General features: G+C 38.9%; 1 protein-coding gene across 2 annotated transcripts in view; it reads right to left on the bottom strand.

The window, feature by feature from the left end:
• SBF2 (SET binding factor 2) overlaps positions 1-20,174 on the bottom strand; it is a 499,008-nt gene that overhangs the window by 133,322 nt on the left and 345,512 nt on the right. The gene's annotated exons all lie outside the window — the stretch shown is intronic.

Below are 20,174 nucleotides of genomic sequence, written 5' to 3'. Positions count from 1 at the left end.
AAAACAAAGAGAAATGAGCATTATTAGGACATTTATCAGAAATCACAAATATATGGAAACAAAAATCTATGATACATTATTTACTGTTCTAAGGGGTTTTTACTTTTATTCTAAATTGTCATTAAGACTTACCTAGATAATTGTGAAAAAAGAGCTGGAAAAAAATACTGTCCTGAAGCACAGTCTTTTGTTGTAAAAATACATTTGAGAAAGATATTTTCATACACTATTGGTGAGTAGCTACTTTTACTTTCCCGTTTATGTTCATAGCTGTGCAATTTGTCCAAAAAATTTTGGAGGGGGTTTAAATATATTTAATTACTGCATTTCACTGAACCAAAGATACACCTTTTCCCTCCACATTTTAACTTCTCTAAGACTGGGATGTATGTTATAATTGAAATAGTATATTTTTTCTCAGTGTTACCTATGAAGAGTTTGCATGTAAAATTTTGTTATGGATCAGGCAAGAAATATCAGTGATGCCAAAACCCTTTGGGTGAAATGTTGGGGAATAGGAAAGTCAGGAAATCTCAGTGGGAATGTAAAATGGTGCAGCTGCTAGGAAAATGGAGAGAGAGGAATGAAGAGACGCCGCTAAAGACAGAAACCTGGGGAAGATAGATGCTTATATAGAAGGAATAAAGGAAAATCAAGATGGGAAAGAAATTAGAAGAAAGCAATACTAAAGATGTCAGGATTCCCAGGTGGTACTAGTGGTAAAGAATCTACCTGCTAATGCAGGAGACGCAAGAGACACAGGTTCGATCCCTGGGTCAGGAAGATCCCCTGGAGTAGGAAATGGCACCCCTCTCCAGTATTCTTGCCTGGAAAATTCCATGGGCATAGGAGTCAGGCGGGCTAGAGTGATGGGGCCACAAACGGTCAGATGCGACTGAGCACAATACTATAGATGTCAGGAGAAGAAATGACCAATGGTGTTGAAAGCTTCATGAAATTCAGTAAAATGAAGATTGAGAAAAAGCCAAGAAACTTGTGAATCAAAGAGGTTACTGGTGACATGATGAGGGTATAAGTGAGTAGAGTAAAACAAAGGCCCCCAGTGTAAATGCTCATAGCTGTAAAGGGGAGGAAGCTGTGGAAGAGTCATGACATCCAAATGGGTGGCTGAATGAATCTTGGTAGTACTGAGCCAGATGAATACTAACATTCTATGTAATCCTTTGATTCTGTAAGAATTAGAAGGGACCCGTGCACACCAAGGAGGAAAATCCAAGGGAGAGAGAGTTGAAAAAGAAAGGTCACTGGTAGAACAAGGTCTCTGAGATATGGCTGCTATGCAACGTGGCTCCCATTTCTAAGGGGGAAACATCTCATTTACATAAAAAGCAAACAAACAGAATTTATATTAACCATCAGGATCCATGAATACATCAGCAAAGATAACATATTAGGAGAGAGAAGCTTGGTTTTACAAGGAAGACTCAGGCTTATCTAAGAAGTTTCTATGAGGGCAGTGGGCAGTGTCCTTACTGTTGTGCAAACACTAGTTGTTTTTTTTTTTAATTGGAAGATAATTACTTTACTATATGGTGAGGTTTCTGTCATGCATCAACATGAGCCACAGGCAAGAACTTGTTCCCTTCCTCTTAAACCTCCCTCCCAATCCCACCCCTCTAGGTTGTCACAGCCTTGGGTTTCAGGCATCATACAGCAGATTCCCACTGGCTCTCTATTTCACATGTGGTAATGTGTATGTTTCAATACTACTCTCTCAGGTCATCCCACTATCTCCCTCACCTACAGTGAATGAAAGTCTATTCTTTATGTCTGTGTCTCCTTTGCTGCCCTGCAAATAAGAAGGCAGTCATTACTTTGGAACCACATTTATGTTTTTATTTTAAAATAAAGGCAGGCTGGGAAAACTGGATATCCAAATGAAAAATGAAACAAGACTTCTATCTTATATCATACACAAAAATCAACTCAAACTGGATTAAGACGTGAATATAAGACCTGAAGCAATAAAACTCCTAGGAGAAAACACAGGTGGTAAGTTCCTGGACATTATGCTTGGCAATCATGTTTTAGATGTGACACTTAAAAGTACAAAGGCAACAAAAGCAAATATAAACAAATGGGACTACATCAAACTAAACAGTTTCTGCACATCACAGAAAACCATCAACAAAATGAAAAGGCAACCTATGCAACAGGAGAAAATATTTGCAAATCATAAATCCAATAAAGGGTTCCTAGCCAAAATATTCAGGGACCTCATACAACTCAAGAGCAAAAAAGACCAAATAACTCAATTAAAAAATGGGCAAAGTAACTGAACATTTTTTTCAAAGACATACATATGGCCAACAGGTACATTAAAAGGTACTCCACATTGTTAATAATCAGAGAAATGCAAATCAAAACCACAGTGAGCTGTAACTTCATTATTAGAATGGCTATTATGCAGAGTACATCATGAGAAATGCTGGGCTGGAGGAAGCACAAGCTGGAATCAAGACTGCCAGGAGAAATATCAATAACCTCAGATATGCAGATGACACCACCCTTATGGCAGAAAGTGAAGAGGAACTAAAAAGCCTCTTGATGAAAGTGAAAGTGGAGAGTGAAAAAGTTGGCTTGAAGCTCAACATTCAGAAAACGAAGATCATGGCATCTGGTCCCATCACTTCCTGGCAAATAGATGGGGAAACAGTGGAAACAGCGGCTGACTTTATTTTTCTGGGCTCTAAAATCACCGCAGATGGTGACTGCAGCCATGAAATTAAAAGATGCTTACTCCTTGGAAGGAAAATTACGACCAACCTGGACAGCATATTCAAAAGCAGAGACATTACTTTGTCAACAAAGGTCTGCTAGTCAAGGCTATGGTTTTTCCAGTGGTCATGTATGGATGTGAGAGTTGGACTATAAAGAAAGCTGAGTGCCAAATAATTGATGTTTTTGAAATGTGGTGCTGGAGAAGACTCTTGAGAGTCCCTTGGACTGCAAGGAGATCCAACCACTCCATCCTAAAGGAGATCAGTCCTGGTGTTCTTTGGTAGGACTGATTTTGAAGCTGAAACTCCAATACTTTGGCCACCTGATGCGAAGAGCTGACTCATTTGAAAAGACCCTGATGCTGGTAAAGATTGAGGGCAGGAGGAGAAGCAGATGACAGAGGATGAGATGGTTGGATGGCATCACTGACTCAATGGACATGGGTTTGTGTGGACTTTGGGAGTTGATGACGGACAGGAAGGCCTGACGTGCTGTGGTTCATGGGGTCGCAAAGAGTCAGACACCACTGAACGACTGAACTGAATTATCAAAGAGACAAGAAAAAATTGCTGAGGAGGATGCAGAGAAAAGGGAATCCTTGCACACTGTTGGAAGGAAAGTAAACTAGTACAGTCACTATGGAAAACAACTGGAGGTTCCTTAAGTAACTAAAAATAGAACTATCATATGATCCAAGAATCCCACTTCTGGGTATATATACAATGCAAAGAAAATCATTATCTTACAGAGAAATCTGTACTCCCATGTTCATTGCAGAATTATTCAGAACACCCAAGGTGTGGAAGCAACCTAAGTATCCATCAAAGAATGAATGGATAAAGAAAATGTAGTTTATATATGCAATATTATTCAGCCTTATAAAGGAAAAACATCCTGCCACTTGGAACAACATGGATGAATGTAGAGGGTATTATGGTTAAGTGAAATAAACCAGGCAAAGAAAGACAAATACTGCATGGTATCACTTATAGGTATAGTCTTAAAAAAAAAGTTGAACTAAGAAAGAGTAGAATGGTGGTTGCCAGGGGCTGGGGTATGGGAGAAATGGGAAGATGCTGGTAAAAGAGTACATATAAGATGAACAAGGTTTGAGAATCTAATGTATAACATAGTGACTACAGTTGATAATACTGTTATTATATAATGAAAATCTGCTAAGAAAGTAGAATTTAAGTATTCTCACCCTCCCCAGAAAGGTAAATCTGCAAGGTGATGGATGTGTTAATTAATTCGATTGTGGGAATCCTTTCACAATGTATGGTATTTTAACGCATATATATGGAATTTAGAAAGATGGTAACAATAACCCTGTGTACGAGACAGCAAAAGAGACACTGATGTATAGATCAGTCTTATGGACTCTGTGGGAGAGGAAGAGGGTGGGATGATTTGGGAGAATGGCATTGAAACATGTATAATATCATGTATGAAACGAGTCGCCAGTCCAGGTTCGATGCACAATAGTGGATGCTTGGGGCTGGTGCACTGGGAGGACCCAGAGGGAGGGTATGGGGAGGGAGGAGGGAGGAGGGTTCAGGATGGGGAACACAGGTATACCTGTGGCGGATTCATTTCGATATTTGGCAAAACTAATACAATATTGTAAAGTTTAAAAATAAAATTAAAAAAAAATCTTCATGGTGTACACTTTAAATACATTACAAATTTATTTGCTGATTATACTTCAGTAAAACTGGAAAAAATACAGAGGCCATGTAGGAAAACACCACATCCTGTTCCTGTTCTGTCATCTCCATGGATTTTATAATCCCAGAATATGGCAAAAAGTGTGAATCATCTTTTTTCTTCCTAACTTATTCCTCATTCTCTTGCTTAGGACACTGTTATGTGCAAGAATGTCATCCCCTGTGTCCTAGCACATCTGAGTTTCTTTAACAGAAATGCCTTGCATGTTTCTGAAGACTGTCATGAGGCCCAAGGCAATAAAGTTCAACAGACTTGAGCTGTAATCTTCTCCTAAGGAAATGATTGGGATGCCAAGATGCCTTTTGACTTTGATTTCACAGCAGGGCTTCATTTGTAATGATGCTGTCCAAACTTTAAATGACAACAGCTGTGATATGAAGTCCCACACACTCATTTATACAAATTTCCCACATATTAAAAAAAATTAAACAATGGGGAATTTCAATCCATGACCAATTAGCAGGGAACAGGCAATCATAAAACATTTAGAAGCTATTTATTATCTTACAAAATGTTTACACATTGTAGTGCATGTCTCAAACCTGAGCGCCAGTCAAATGCTGATTGCAAAATATAAATATAAAATTCTTTGTAAATCACGTTAGAGACATTCTAAGTTAATTAGATTGAAAAATGGAAAAATTCTGAAACAAGAAGTACAATCACTGACATAGCAATAGCATTTCGGCATAGTGCAGTTATCTGTTGGGGAATCAGTTCGTAAATACACATCCTGAAGTCCCCTGTGTTTTGGCCACATAATAGCAAAGTAGTTATAGGCATACCAGGCAATTTATAAGCCTCCAAGGACTTGAATACCTATACATGTTTTATTTTGAACTTTGCTACGTGGTTTACCTTTAATTTTCTTCCTACAATTGAAGAGTGAACCTTGCAATCTTAATTTCTCATTACCCTAAATTATTTCATATTTGGATTTGCATACCTTTGGAACTGTTATAACCAGCATTCCTGTTTTCATAAAACTTTGGAATCTCTCAAAAATGATATATGTAAACATTAAAAGAAAAAAATAAGGCCAAAAGGCATGATGTCTTACAAAGCTTTTTTTGAGTTTGGATTAGACATAGCTCAGAAAAAAAATTTCTTTTGAGTTGTCCAAAACACTGAGAACATTTGTATCTTCTACACAGAGACAAAAATTAAAACTACCAAAGCCAAAAATACCTCTGTATATCATATTACTCTCTTGCTCAAAAATGTCAGCTATGTTCTGACCAATACAGGATAATGAGCAAAGTCTTCTGCTAACCTTGTAAGACCTCTGTGGTGTGGACCAATCTCCACAGTTAACCGACCATATGGCCCTCCAGTTATAAGCCACAGCTCTAGTCAGTCTGCTTTTTTTTGGTCATCTTCTATTCCACATCACCAACTCAACAGACATGAATTTGAGCAAACTCTGGGAGATTGTGGAGAGCAGAGGAGTCCATAGGGTAATAATGAGTTGGACATGTCTTAACAACTGAACAACAACAAACGATTCCACATTATAACTACTCCTATCACATCTAATACCTCTAGCATGCCACCCATGCCTTGCCTCACCATTTACACTCCTCCCCTTTGGCACCCCCACATGAATGCCCTCCGGCTCGTCCACCCTTTCCAGGTACAGCATGTGCTTGCATGCTAAGTTGCTTCAGTTGTGTCTGACTCTTTGGACCCTATGGACTGTAGCCCACCAGGCTGTCCGTGGGGTTCTCCAGGCAAGAATACTCAAGTGGGTTGCCATGCCCTCCTCCAGGGGATCTTCCCAACCCAGGAATTGAACCTGGGTCTCCTGCGTCTCCTGCATTGGCACACAGGTTCTTTACCACTAGCACCACCTAGGAAGCCCTCCAAGTACACTGCTAAGTACAAAATAAGCAGTGAGACTCTTGTTGTTTCAGCCTCAGGTTATATTTTAATGCTCAATCAGCTAATAAAACCACTGAGAATGTACCACAATTTTGAACACTATGGTTATTTAATATGTACCACCAGTCCTACTGAGACAGAAGATGAATGCTAGACTTGACAAATAACATCCAGTCTTAAGTTTTTGAGTGAACGGTGCAAGTCTGCTTCAGCGTTGTATGTCTGGAAACTAGGACAGTGCACCTGACATATGGTAATAATAGCTAACATTTATTAAGTGCTTACTAAGTATTAATAGCAAACATTTTCAGTTTGGATACACAGAAATTATTTCATTTAATTTTTACAACATCTCTAGGAGGTAGACACTAGAATTGGGTCCATTTTGTTTAGGAAGGAACTAGTTTCTAGAGGTTAAATAATTGCCTGAGATTAAATGGGTACAAACAACAGAGGAAGAATTCAAACCCAGCAGTCTCACTCCAATGTTTATGCTTTAAAGCTCTAAGTCCTGTTGCCTCTCAAATGCAATAGAGTATCAGATCAGATCAGATCAGTCACTCAGTCGTGTCCGACTCTTTGCAACCCCATGAATCACAGCATGTCAGGCCTCCCTGTCCATCACCAACTCCTGGAGTTCACTCAGACTCACGTCCATCGAGTCAGTGATGCCATCCAGCCATCTCATTCTTTGTCGTCCCCTTCTCCTCCTGCCCCCAATCCCTCCCAGCATCAGAGTCTTTTCCAATGAGTCAACTCTTCGCATAAGGTGGCCAAAGTACTGGAGTTTCAGCTTTAGCATCATTTCTTCCAAAGAAATCCCAGGGCTGATCTCCTTCAGAATGGACTGGTTGGATCTCCTTGCAGTCCAAGGGACTCTCAAGAGTCTTCTCCAACACCACAGTTCAAAAGCATCAATTCTTCGGTGCTTAGCCTTCTTCACAGTCCAACTCGCACATCCGTACATGACCACAGGAAAAACCATAGCCTTGACTAGACGAACCTTTGTTGGCAAAGTAATGTCTCTGCTTTTGAATATGCTATCCAGGTTGGTCATAACTTTCCTTCCAAGGAGTAAGTGTCTTTTAATTTCATGGCTGCAGCCACCATCTGCAGTAATTTTGGAGCCCCCCAAAATAAAGTCTGACACTGTTTCCACTGTTTCCCCATCTATTTCCCATGAAGTGGTGGGACCGGATGCCATGATCTTCGTTTTCTGAATGTTGAGCTTTAAGCCCACTTTTTCACTCTCCACCTTCACTTTCTTCAAGAGGCTTTTTAGTTCCTCTTCACTTTCTGCCATAAGGGTGGTGTCATCTGCATATCTGAGGTTATTGATATTTCTACCAGCAATCTTGATTCTGGCTTGTGTTTCTTCCAGTCCAGGGTTTCTCATGATGTACTCTGCATATAAGTTAAATAAACAGGGTGACAATATACAGCCTTGACGTACTCCTTTTCCTATTTGGAACCAGTCTGTTGTTCCATGTCCAGTTCTAACTGTTGCTTCCTGACCTGCATACAGATTTCTCAAGAAGCAGGTCAGGTGGTCTGGTATTCTCATCTCTTTCAGAATTTTCCACAGTTTATTGTGATCCACATAGTCAAAGGCTTTGGCATAGTCAATAAAGCAGAAATAGATGTTTTTCTGGAATTCTCTTGCTTTTTCGATGATCCAGTGGATGTTGGCGATTGGATCTCTGGTTCCTCTGCCTTTTCTAAAACCAGCTTGAACATCAGGAAGTTCAATAAAGTATAGAACTGAATATAAAAATGGCATCTGAGAAACACATAATTCAGGCAAAAGAAGAAAATTTCCACTAATTATAAATAATCTACTCAAAAGAGGTTGAAACTATATTACAACTGTGAAAACCAATTGAAAATTTAAAATGTGATTGCTAAAATTAAAATGCAAAGGAAGTGCTGGAAGTTAATTTTTACCCCCCTAGTATCCATTTATTTCATCTCTGTCTTGATAATTTCTTTAAAAATTAAGAAATACAGAGAATCAAGTCAAAGCTTCTAAAGTATGCGTAATAGGAGTGCTGGAAATAGAGGAGAAAGCAGGAAAAAGTAAAAGAAATAATAAAAGAATTTAGTCTTCATATGCTAAGAGTTCAGGAAGCATCAAACAGGAAAAATGAAAAAGGTATTTGGTAGAATGAAAAAAATGTGGTATACTGATACAAAAGAATACTACATAAAAGTGAAAATAAATTATAGTTATATCCAACATCATGGATTAATCTCCCAGACAAAATTTTGATCCAAAGAATCAAGGCAAAAGGAATAATCACCACCATTTCATCATCATAATCAAATTAGTCACTACTGAAAAACACATCCAATTCAACACTGCTGTAGTTTTTTTTTTTTTAACTTTTTATTTTGTATTCAGGTATAACCAAACGACAGGGAAGCCTGGTGTGCTACAGTCCATGGGGTCGCTGAGTCCAGACACAATTTAGCAATTGAAAAACAATAGCTAATTAAGAAACAATGGTGTGATAGTTTCAGGTGAATAGCAAAGGGACTCAGCCTTTCAAATACCTGTATCCATTCTCTGAAATACACTTTCATATTAACATTGGCCTCTACCTCTACTCACCCCATCAAACACAGAAATGTAAACATGTAAACAATATAGGATTTCATAAAGTCTACCAAGTCAAAGAACTGCTTCTATCACATCACACTGACAAAGCAAAATCTAACAAAGTTAGATCAAGTGAAAAAAAGATCACCGGTTAGGATGATTTTATGCTAAGCGTTTTAAAAGAATATGATTTGCTGTCAGAGGATTAAGAGAGTCCATTAAGAACAATTATGAAGGCTTTAAATATTTTTTCAAAAAGGATCATCTTTGGAACAGTGCTGTAAAAGCCAAACATAAAGTAAATCATGATGCAATTTTGTTGGAAAATAATTTTAAATACTTTTACCTCCCCCAAGGAAAGTGAGATTCATACTTTGGTTCTAAAAGTATCAGCACATGGTAAAAATAATCTAAGTATTTGTTAAAATAAAATTTTAGATTTCTTCTTTTAAATATAATGTATCAAATGCTTTCCCCACTATTTGGTATGAAATTTTGGTTCCTATTTTAAATGGATTTACTGGTGGTAACAGTGAAAATTAGTTCCACTCTTAATGATTTAAAGGGTGCAGGAGTGATGGTCTCTGTCATAGCTCTATTTAATTCTCCAGTCCTGTGTCTGTAGAAACCAGTCAGATACAAAAGTATAAAAGTAGACTACAATAAATTCAACCATGAGGAAGCTCCCATGGCAGTTATATAATAAAGTCACATTGCTACCGCAGATTATGGTTGCAGGAATGTTGCATGTAGTCAGTGATTTGGTGAATAAATTCTATCTCTATCACAGAGGAGGATCTGAAACAGTCTGTATTTACATGAAATGGACAATGGTAATTACGTATTTACAATTTTGCCTCAGGGATATGTTAATTAAATCCCCCTCCCATTCAAATTTACTTGGAAGAAACGTGGACATTAAATGTCGCCTAGAACATTATACCCGACGGAGAAGGCAATGGCACCCCACTCCAGTACTCTTGCCTGGAAAATCCCATGGATGGAGGAGCCTGGTGGGCCTCAGTCCATGGGGTCGCTAAGAGTCGGACAAGACTCAGCAACTTCACTTTCACTTTTCACTTTCCTGCATTGGAGAAGGCAGTGGCAACCCACTCCAGTGTTCTTGCCTAGAGAATCCCGGGGACGGGGGAGCCTTGTGGGCTGCCATCTATGGGGCTGCACAGAGTCGGACACGACTGAAGCGACTTAGCAGCAGTAGCAGCAGCAGAACATTATACTGATCTGCTACATTGATGACACCTTGCTAATCAGGCTGGATGAGCTAGCAGTGACCACCATGTTGGAAATCTTGGTGAGACATGCACTGCAGAAGATGGGAGATAAACATTATAAAGGTCCTGGCCTGCTGGGACATCTCATTCAAAGAAAAAGGACAATTTGTTGCATCTTGTATCTCTCATCATAAGGAAATGAGGAAGGAAGCACAAATTCTCATAGGCCTCTTACGGCTATGATGAAAGCATATTTCACATCTGGGACTCCTGTACAGGCTTATACCAGGTGACACAGAAAGCTGCCAGCTCTGAATAGAACTCTGAACTAGGACCCAGAACAAGAAAGGGCTCTGTAGCAGATCCAAGAATTAAGAAGCCCTGCTTACTACCACAATCAGTGACCCACTCAGAAAATTTGCACTTTCCATTGCTATAACTTCGAGCTGTACAAGGTTACAGATTCTATTCCCCAAAGGAGGAACACATTTTACTAGGGGACAAAACAAGAATCTCATTAATCTGTAAACTACAGCTGTTGCCAAGGAACTGGCAGACAAGAGGAGCCATCATCTTGATAAGAAAACCCCCCAAAAACAACCTAAATGCCAGGGAGGTAGGGCTAATGTCATACAGTGAGAGCAAGGAGGAATGCCTGGCACCCAGGTTAAGTTCTTGGGTACCTCTTGGTACTTCCTTGCTAAATTCTGATGGAAAATGAACCAGTGCAACAATGCTGGGCTGAGAAACACAGGTGACCAGAGGCTAAGACCCCTCCAGGATGATGGTTTGAGTCATAAGAAGAGAGGTTAGCATCATTTGCATTCCTACCATCAGCTACATCTGCAGGGGCTAACGTTTTCCCCACTTACCCTCTTCTTAGTTTCCCCCAGCAAGAAAGGCACACTAGAATTCTGGAGGAGCTGCTTCTGAATACTGTTGTAGAAGGGGAGGTGAGCAGCACAAGGAATGAACATGACAATGCCTTATCCAAATACCCCTTCAAGGAAGGACTTGTTGCTGCCATGACTTGGCAATGCTGTCAACAGCCCTTCCTGAAGCAGTAAATATTCAATGACTGATCAAGGTGTGGGTCCATACCCAGCTATTCTCACATAATGTGGGACAACTCTAGCCCCAGAGCTCTGTGTGGGTTAGACTGAGACTAACCTTGAGCCCACAATGTTGCCTGACTTCTCCTTTTGCCCAATTCTATTTTTTTCCCTTCCCTCCTACAGGTGTTAATCTAAAGATCACTCCCTGACAAATATCCTTTGAACTAAACTCTGCCTCAGAATCTGTTTCCAACCTGAAACAATTTCCTAATAAAGTGGTAGTATACACATTGTTTTCTGGGGAACCCAGGCTAAGAGAGATATGTAGCCTGAAAAGATCCACTGGCTGGCTATAGGATAATGCTGCTGAAGTGCCAGTACTTTGGCCACCTGATGCGAAGAGCTGACTCATTAGAAAATACCCTGATGCTGGGAAAGATTGAAGGCAGGAGGAGGAGACAACAGAGGACCAGATGGTTGGATGGCATCACTGACTAAACGGACATGAGTTTGAGCAGGCTCTGGGAGATGGTGAAGGGAAGGGAGGCCTGGTGTGCTGCAGTCCATGTTGTCACAAAGAGTTGGACACGACTGAGCGAGTGAACGACGACAACCAGCTAAGAGAGATCTGTAATTTGAAAAAAATCACTACTGGCTATAGGATGATGAATGCGTTTAGGCCAGAACAAAAATGGATGGGGGAAGAATGTTTAGACGAGTATTACAGTCTAGGAGGGATGATGGTAGCTTTGACAGGGATATCATAGGTGGAGGGAGAGGGAAGAGGATTGTGTCAAAAGGTTCCTATGGTGTGAAAATCAATATGACTTGGTGTTGGAGATGAAGAAGATGGCATCAAGGAAGGCTCTTAGGTTTTAGTTTGCATAACTGGATCAGTTGTGGTGCCATTTGCCAAGATTGGGAATGGTGAAAGGGAATCAGGTTTGAGAGTTGAGGGGTAAAGGAAATTCATTATCATGAGCTTAGTTTCTAAAGCTGACCGTCTTTGACACCATGAAAATGAGATATCAGGCACCCAGCTGGATATAAAGGTGTAGAGCTCAGAGCAAAGGTCTGGAGTAGAAAATAAACTTCCAAGAGTCATCAACATATAGGTAGTAGTTTAAGTTGTACATGTGAAAAAGATCATCCTTGAAGTAAGTATAGAATGAGACAAAAAAACAAAATAAAAGAATATGAAGCTTTAAAAATTAAAGGCCAAGTGGAGAAGGATGAGCTTTAAAAGATGGAAAAAGAATGGCCAGAAAGGTACAAGGATATGTAGAAAATGTTTCATCATGGAGCCAAGGAAAGAGCGCTTCAAAAAGAAATTCTAGTTGATAAACTGCTTCCTCTATCTTCAAAGCAAGGAAAAGCTAGTGGATGTAGCCATGAAGAGATAACATTAATAATTTATATAGTTTACAGTTTCAAGGTAGCTACTATAACATATTTTTTGTTTGTTTTCCTATACTCCCACCCCTCTGAAGACCATACTTTAAATTCCTGTGACAAAAAAGGAAATGAATTATAAATCTGTCTGATTTAGAACTAAGAAATAAGTAAAACCTATAGAAAAGCCTTTTAGATTAGAAAAGCCTTCATGTATTGATTATATAAGTGAGGTTATAAAGGAAAACAAACAGCTCTTTTTAGCATTTTATTTTCTTGGCCGTGCCGTGCAGCTTGTGGGATCTCAGTTGCCTGACCAGAGGTCAAACACCTTGCATTGCAAGTACGGAGTCTTAACCACTGGACCGCCATGGAAGTCACTGTTTTTAGCATTTTAACCCATAGGTTATCATTATGTTGCCTTTATAACATTAGCAAAAGATAAAATAATCAAATACTTATATAGCCAATTACTGCAAATAGTAATAATTGGAGACAATTTTCCTCATGATTTATATTATAAAAATAATGATAACATATGGTCAGAAAAAACTTAAATAGCTCTTAGTTTCAGTAAGAATATTTTGGAATATCTTTGTAAAGAGTTAAAAATGGATACTGGGAAAAACTTTTAAGATTCATTAGCAGTACTATTTATTAAAATCTTCTTGAAAGTCAAAATCAGATTCCATACAATGAATGAAATGTGTAAAAAGTCAGACTCAACCACATCTAACCAGCCTTAAAAATAAATAGGCAAGGAATTATCAACCCTATAGTTACATGGCTATTTTTCCCGAGGCACTGATAAGGAAACACTCAGTGAAATGTAAAGTGTTACATAAGGTCAGGATAGTAGCATGAAAGCATTTCTGGGAATCCTAAGAAAACAATGTTTGCAAATTCTGAATTTATTCCTTAATGACAACAGAAAACTCGGCACTGGCCAGAAGATCAACCCTCTCTAGATTGGCTTTGACCTTTTGAACTTCCTACCCCCACTTGCACTGGCAAAGGTCCCCACTTTCACCTCTTACACCAACCAAATGGATGATGTTTAGACATTTAATTTAACCTCTATACCATTTGTTAAGATTAAACACATATTTTATCTTTTTTAAAAAACTACTTTCCTTTAAAAAACCCCCCACACTTCCATTATAAAAGATCTAGGAAATGCAGGTTAAGCAGGGAAAAAAAAACCCCAAAATATCTTGTGATAAATCCCATGACCGTTATACAACCAATGTAAAATTTTGGTGTCTATATTTTCCAAATCACAAATTGTATATTTATTCATATAAATGAACTTTACTTCTATATAGTCATTTCAAACAATCATTTAGTGAACAATATCATTTAGTGAACATCTGTCATCTCATACAGTTGTCAAATTAAAGAAACAAACATATTTTTGTGACAAGAATTCAGGATTTACTCTCTTAACAACTTTCAAATACAACAAACAGCTGTGTCAATTATACTCATCATATTGTACATTACATTCCTAGTACTTATAACTGGGATTTTATATTTTTTGACTGCCTTCATTCAATTTCCCCTCCTCTGATCTTCCACCGCTGGTAAACACAAATCTGTTTGTTCTTGAAATATAATTGGCCTATAACACTGTTAGTTCCTGTTACACAACAGCAATTTGATATTTCTATACATTTCCAACTGAACACCAGGATAAGTTACACTATAAAACCAAAGATTTTATTACATAGCTATTGACTATATTTCCAACACTGTACATTTCATACTGTGACTTTTTTGTACCTGGAAGTTTGTACCTCTTAATCTCCCTCATCTGTTTCTCACCCTGTTGTCGTTCAGTCGCTAAGTCCTGTTGAACTCTTTTGCAGTCTGCCAGGCTCCTCTGTCCATGGGATTTCCCAGGCAAGAATACTGGAGTAGATTGCCATTTCCTTCTCCAGGGGATCTTTCCAACCCTGGGATCAAAACTGCAGCTCCTTCCACATCTCCGGCATAACAGGCAAATTCTTTACTGCTGAGCCACTAGGGAAGCCCACTTCTTGCCGTACCCTTCCCCCATAAATACACTGTAACTACCCTGCATTTTTCTCACCCCCCACTCCCTGCATTTGGGAATCTCCTGTAGCTCAGAGGGTAAAGAATCTGCCTGAATTGCAGGAGATCCGGGTTCAATCCCTGGTTCAGGAAGATCCCCTGGAGAAGGGAATGGCAGGCAACCCACTCCAGTATTCTTGCAGGGAGAATTCCACCGACAGACCATGGGGTTGCAAAGAGTCAGACACAGTTCAGCAACTTTCATTGCCCCTGCATTTACTGTTTTTGATAACATGTTTTATAATTTTTTGTTCTGTGTATCCCTTAAATACCTATCATGGATAGATGATTTTACTATTTTTGCTTTTAAACTTCCTACTATCTTTAAACATGGCTTTGCTTTACTACTTTTACTGTATATTTGCCTTTACCAATTAGATTTTTTTTTTTTTGTAATTTTCATGTTACTAATTGTGACCTTTTCTTTTTTGCTTAGAAGTCGTCCCTTTAACACTTCTTGTAAAGCTAGTTTGGTGGTTTTGAACTCTTTTTGAGCTTTTGTTTGTACAACTTTTGATTTCTCCATCAAACCTGGAAAGCCTTGCTGGGTAGAATATTCTTGGTTGCAGATTTTCCCCTTTCATCACTTTGTATCATGCTATTCCTTTTTGGCCTCAGAAGCTGGATCCTGGGACAGCTGCCTGAGGGATCTGAGGTGTCTAAGAGCTGGTGTTGGCCTGCTGATGGGTAGGGCCAAGGCCCAGGGGCTCCAGGGGCTGGTGCCTGCTCATTGGTAGGTGGAGGTGGGTCCCAGGGTCTGTAACTGCAGGGCCCTGGGGGACCCCAGGGCTAGTGATGGTAAACTGGTATGTGGGGCCAGGTCCAGGGCTCCCTGGTAGACAGGGTCACATTCCAGGGTGGCTGTGGGCTGGGTCCTGGTGCTAGTAAGCTACAGAGAAGAAGATTCCAAAATGGCACTTGCCAGCACTAGTCTCCACGTGGTAGAACAAGCTCTCAAAATGGTTGCGGTTAGTGTCTATGTCTTCAAGGTGAGCTCAACTTGCTTCCTGCCTCTCTGGGAGGCTCTCCAAGATCAGCAGGTGGGTCCACCCCAGGCTCCTTTCAAATTACTGCTTCGGCCTTGGGTACTGGAGGATGTGAGATTTCATGTGCGCCCTTGAAGTCTATTTCCCACAGCCCTCTAGCTCTCCGGAAAGTAAGCCCTGCTGGCTTTAATTAAAGCCAAACATTCTGGGGGCTCATCTTCCCAGTGTAGGAGTCCAGGGGTCGAGGGCTTGGACCACTCACTCCTTGGGGAGAACTCTGGTAATTGTAATTATCCTCCCATTTGTGGGCTGCCCACCTGGTGGTATGGGTCATGACTGTATTGAGTCTCTCCCTACTACTTGACTTGCTGCGGATCCGTCTTTATGACTTCAGTTATAGAAAATCTTTTCTGTTAGTCTTCCAATCTTTCTCATCAATAGTTACTCTGTGAATAGCTGTAATTTTGGTGTGCCCACGGGAAGAGATAAATTCAGAGTCTTCCTACTCTACCACTGTGGCCTGCATTCTTTCTAGTCACTTTATTCTTAATTTCCTACTTTGGCCTCCATGACCCCATTTTTCTCCTCTTATGCCTTTTCTTATGGATCTTTCATCTCAATGTTTTAGTTTTTATTATTCTGCTCACTCCTTAAATGTCAGTATTTCTAATTTATTTATTTATTTTTTCATCCTTAGATCTCCTCTCTTTTACTGCCAATTTTCCTTAGGCTGGCTCAACCATTTCTGTGAGATACAGTGCCACTGTATTTCTAGCACAGACAACTCTCCTCAGCTCCAGCAGACTTGGGCTCTTTCAATCTGTTGTAAAGACCTCAAATTTATCTTAAACTGAATTATCTCCACCTCTAATACCCACCTTCAAGCCTGATACTCTTCCGTATTAGCTTGGTAAAAAGGACAAGCATCTATTCCATCAACTAGCCAGGAACCTTTGTATCACATCATACCCTCAAATTCACTCAGATATCAAGATGATGCTTCCAATGTGATCCTGCTTCCATCTATCCATTCAACAAATATCTTTAGTAGAACTAGGTACATTGTGCTGCGGGCTCTGCATTAAACAGTTATACAATCATTGTCCTCTTGAACTTGAATCAGTTAATGTTAGTTCTGTCTTCATCACATTTTTATCATTTGTTTCCTCTTCTTCGTATTTACTATCCTTGTTTGGGCTTTCACCACAGATATAATTTCTTTACTCCAACCAACTTCTGAGCCTTTGGAGAGTTCTGTAGTATAAATCAGACTGCTTCTCTGCTTTCCTCTGTCTTCCTAATTTTACCTTTCTCATGCCCATTAAATCATTTAACTCTTGCTTTCTGTCTTTTAAAATTTTGGGGCTAACATTTCTTTACCTGTTTTCTCTGTCCTTGTTGATCTGTGTTTATCTTTAAAAATTTTCTATACTATCACTTCTAGTTGAGTTTCAGAAGGGAAATGGAAGTAAACATGTGGAGGTAAGTGATCAGGAGCCCCAAATTAGGTCATTCTAGAGTTTACAATTTCTGGAAGTTTCTTTATGCTACCATTGCTAGAATATTTTAATATATTTTCCTTTACATTTCCTAGCTATGTGATTTTTCAGCAAGAGAATTCAAAACAGCCTCTTCTTCATTAAAAAAAAATTATTATTATCTTACACAGTCATCTAGTCACTGAAGAAATAGGAAATAAAATTTAGGAAGTAGGCCAGTGTATTAGGAGATAGCAACCATGTATAAGCCATTAGGCAACACTGTGCAAATATTAGTGACACATACCTTGGGCCTTAAATCTCAAGTGGAAATTAAGTCTAGTTTTTTATTTTGGAATGCTAAAGTCTACCTGTCAAATAACTGGCATGATGGACTATTAGAAAATTCTCTTTCAGGTCTTAATTAAACATTTCAAAGAACTATGTATCTTTCTTCTACAAAACTTTTGGAATAGACACACACACCCACACACAGAGCCATAGTATTTTTGAAAGGATGTGAGAGTTAGCCTTGAAACTGAACAATCAATCAAATAATTCCTACTGCTTTCTTGGGGAAAACAAATCACACCAATGGCCAGAATTCTCTGGAAAAAAAAAATCAGAATTTTTTGTTTCTGAGTGTATCTTTTCTAAATAACACACAAACATACAATATAGGATTCACTAGCTGAGAAAATGCAGTAAGGGCTGTAGAAACTGTAAAGGTGCTGGACATGAGAAAAGAAATAGCAAGGTTACTGGAAAAAAGAGAGGAATCCTTGTTGGACAAGACTCATCAGGAATATATATTAAAGACAAGACAGGCAGAATTGGGATGTAGAAAGAATATATTCTAAGTTGGGAAACTAAGCTTTGGACAGGAGTAGAGGGAGAAAGGTACAAGGGGGAAAGGCAAAGGCAGGAAAAGCTCCTGATACAGAGAAAAGCTATCAGTTTTGCGTCTTTTATGAGACCCACTACAGACATCTGGGCACTAATATAAGCGCATATGTTCCTTCATAGGTACCTAGTCTGTCTTTCAGAGCATGCACATAAGGGAATTTTGTGATCAGGCGACAGATTAGACTCTTTTCCATTAGATAAGGTTTTCATATCTTTATATGTGAAAAAAAGACATCATCTAAGATTTCCTTATGATTTTGCCTTTTGCTCCGTGAGATTTTAGTGTTGTGTAGGAAAGCTGTCCCTCAAGCACTGCTTTCAAAAGGTTGGCTGGAGAAGGAGGCTGGTTTTCTGAAATACTACTGACTGGCTGGTAAAGAGTGAGTTTGGCTGTGGTGCCCAGTTCCTCTATTTCCGAATGACTAGGTGTCAGATCAGTGGTACCCCAGTTAGGGAAGCAGGAAGTGGAGACAGGCCTTATTTTTTAAAGTTTTGGTGTTTTGTCAGGTCTCCACATTGCTCCTTTCCTTAATCTTCCCACTCATTGTGCACACTGCCATGCTTCTTTCCTTCTCTTCTTCAACTTGCCTCTCCTCTCTTCTTAGTCTATTTGGCTACAATAGCATTTCAGAAAATGAGTTTCCTGGACCAGCAGTAGTAGTATGACCTGGGATCCTGTTAAACACACAAATACACAGGCTCTACTTCCAGCCCACTTGAATTAGCAATCTAGGTGTGGGGATCAGCATTCTGTGTATTAACAACCTCTTCAGTTATTCTAATACATGTTAAACTTTGAGAACACTGGCTTACAATGTACCAGTACTGTCTCTTCTGATTCAACTTTGTACCATTCTAGAAAAATAGGGCTGTATCTGACTCTAGATTTAGGTGAAAGTGTGAAGTATTTTGTGTTATTCGATTTACTCTACATTTGCTTAAAGTACCTGCCACCAAATTTTTTAGACTAAAATCTACATGTTGAGAAGAATTAAGTTTGTGTTATTTGGTTTGTACTTACATGTTTTCATTTTTTCAACCAATACATATGAACCCTATGTGACACTGTTTAGAAGGTAGTGGAACCAGCAGACAGGCCTAACAAGAGCTAATGAAAATCAGTGTGTTCAACATGCCACAGGAGAAGCAAGAAAAGCTGTTAGGGAAGCACTGAGGAGGGAGTGATTCCACCACAGCAATCAGAGAAGGCTTTATGAATAAGAGGCATCTGAGCTGAACTGAAAGACGAATAAGCTCTTTGGATTAATTTCTCTTCTTTCACATCTCTAATTTTTTCCTTTTATATGCCAGTTAATGGCTATTTTGCATATGGTTTTAGATGTATTGTTTTAAATATATATAAAAGATAAACATGATTTTATATATATATATATATATATATATATATATATATATATGTACTGCATTGGAAATGAGGCCTAGTGATTTTAATTTTAAGAAAAGCATTATGTTTTGCCTCAAGAGAAGTTTTCCAACATTGAGCTACTTTTTTTAAGTGAATTTTAAAATTTCCTTTAAATAAATCTAAAGAAATGTCTATATGGTCACAGACCAAAAACTTGCTATTGTTTAAAGACTATGTGTAAAATCACAGAACTGAACAACATTAAGACCATATGTTTATTCTCAGTATGTCACTATTTGGTCCTGTGATCTTGAGGAAATTACTTCACCTCTCTGGACCTTCATTTCTTCATCTAAAAAAACTGGTACTCAATAATCTCTAAGGACCTTTTTTTTTTGTTTCTTCTTTTTCAAAACCCTTTGAATCCCATTTATAATTTCAATAGGTTCCATTATTAAAATATTCATCAACAAGGAGAATGTCTCTTTTTCTGGCTATCTAGGCAAATATCCTCCACAAATACTTTGGCTACAAGGGTAGATTCTAGAAATTAGTTGCATGAAGTTTACAGAACACAATGTTAGGCTCAAAACGTGTTCATAACAGACTGCATTAGGAAAGAGTGTCCTTAAAATTACATTACTTCATCTCTAACGAGAAATGTCTCAAGAGGCCATGGCAGTGGTCAAAACCTTGGCTGAATGACTTTCTGATA

The sequence above is a fragment of the Bos javanicus genome, chromosome 15 (assembly GCF_032452875.1).
Source record: "Bos javanicus breed banteng chromosome 15, ARS-OSU_banteng_1.0, whole genome shotgun sequence".
In the NCBI taxonomy this organism is placed as follows: Eukaryota; Metazoa; Chordata; class Mammalia; order Artiodactyla; family Bovidae; genus Bos; species Bos javanicus.
The sequence above is the reverse complement of the archived record's forward strand: the minus strand, read 5'-3'. Positions and strand labels throughout refer to the sequence as shown.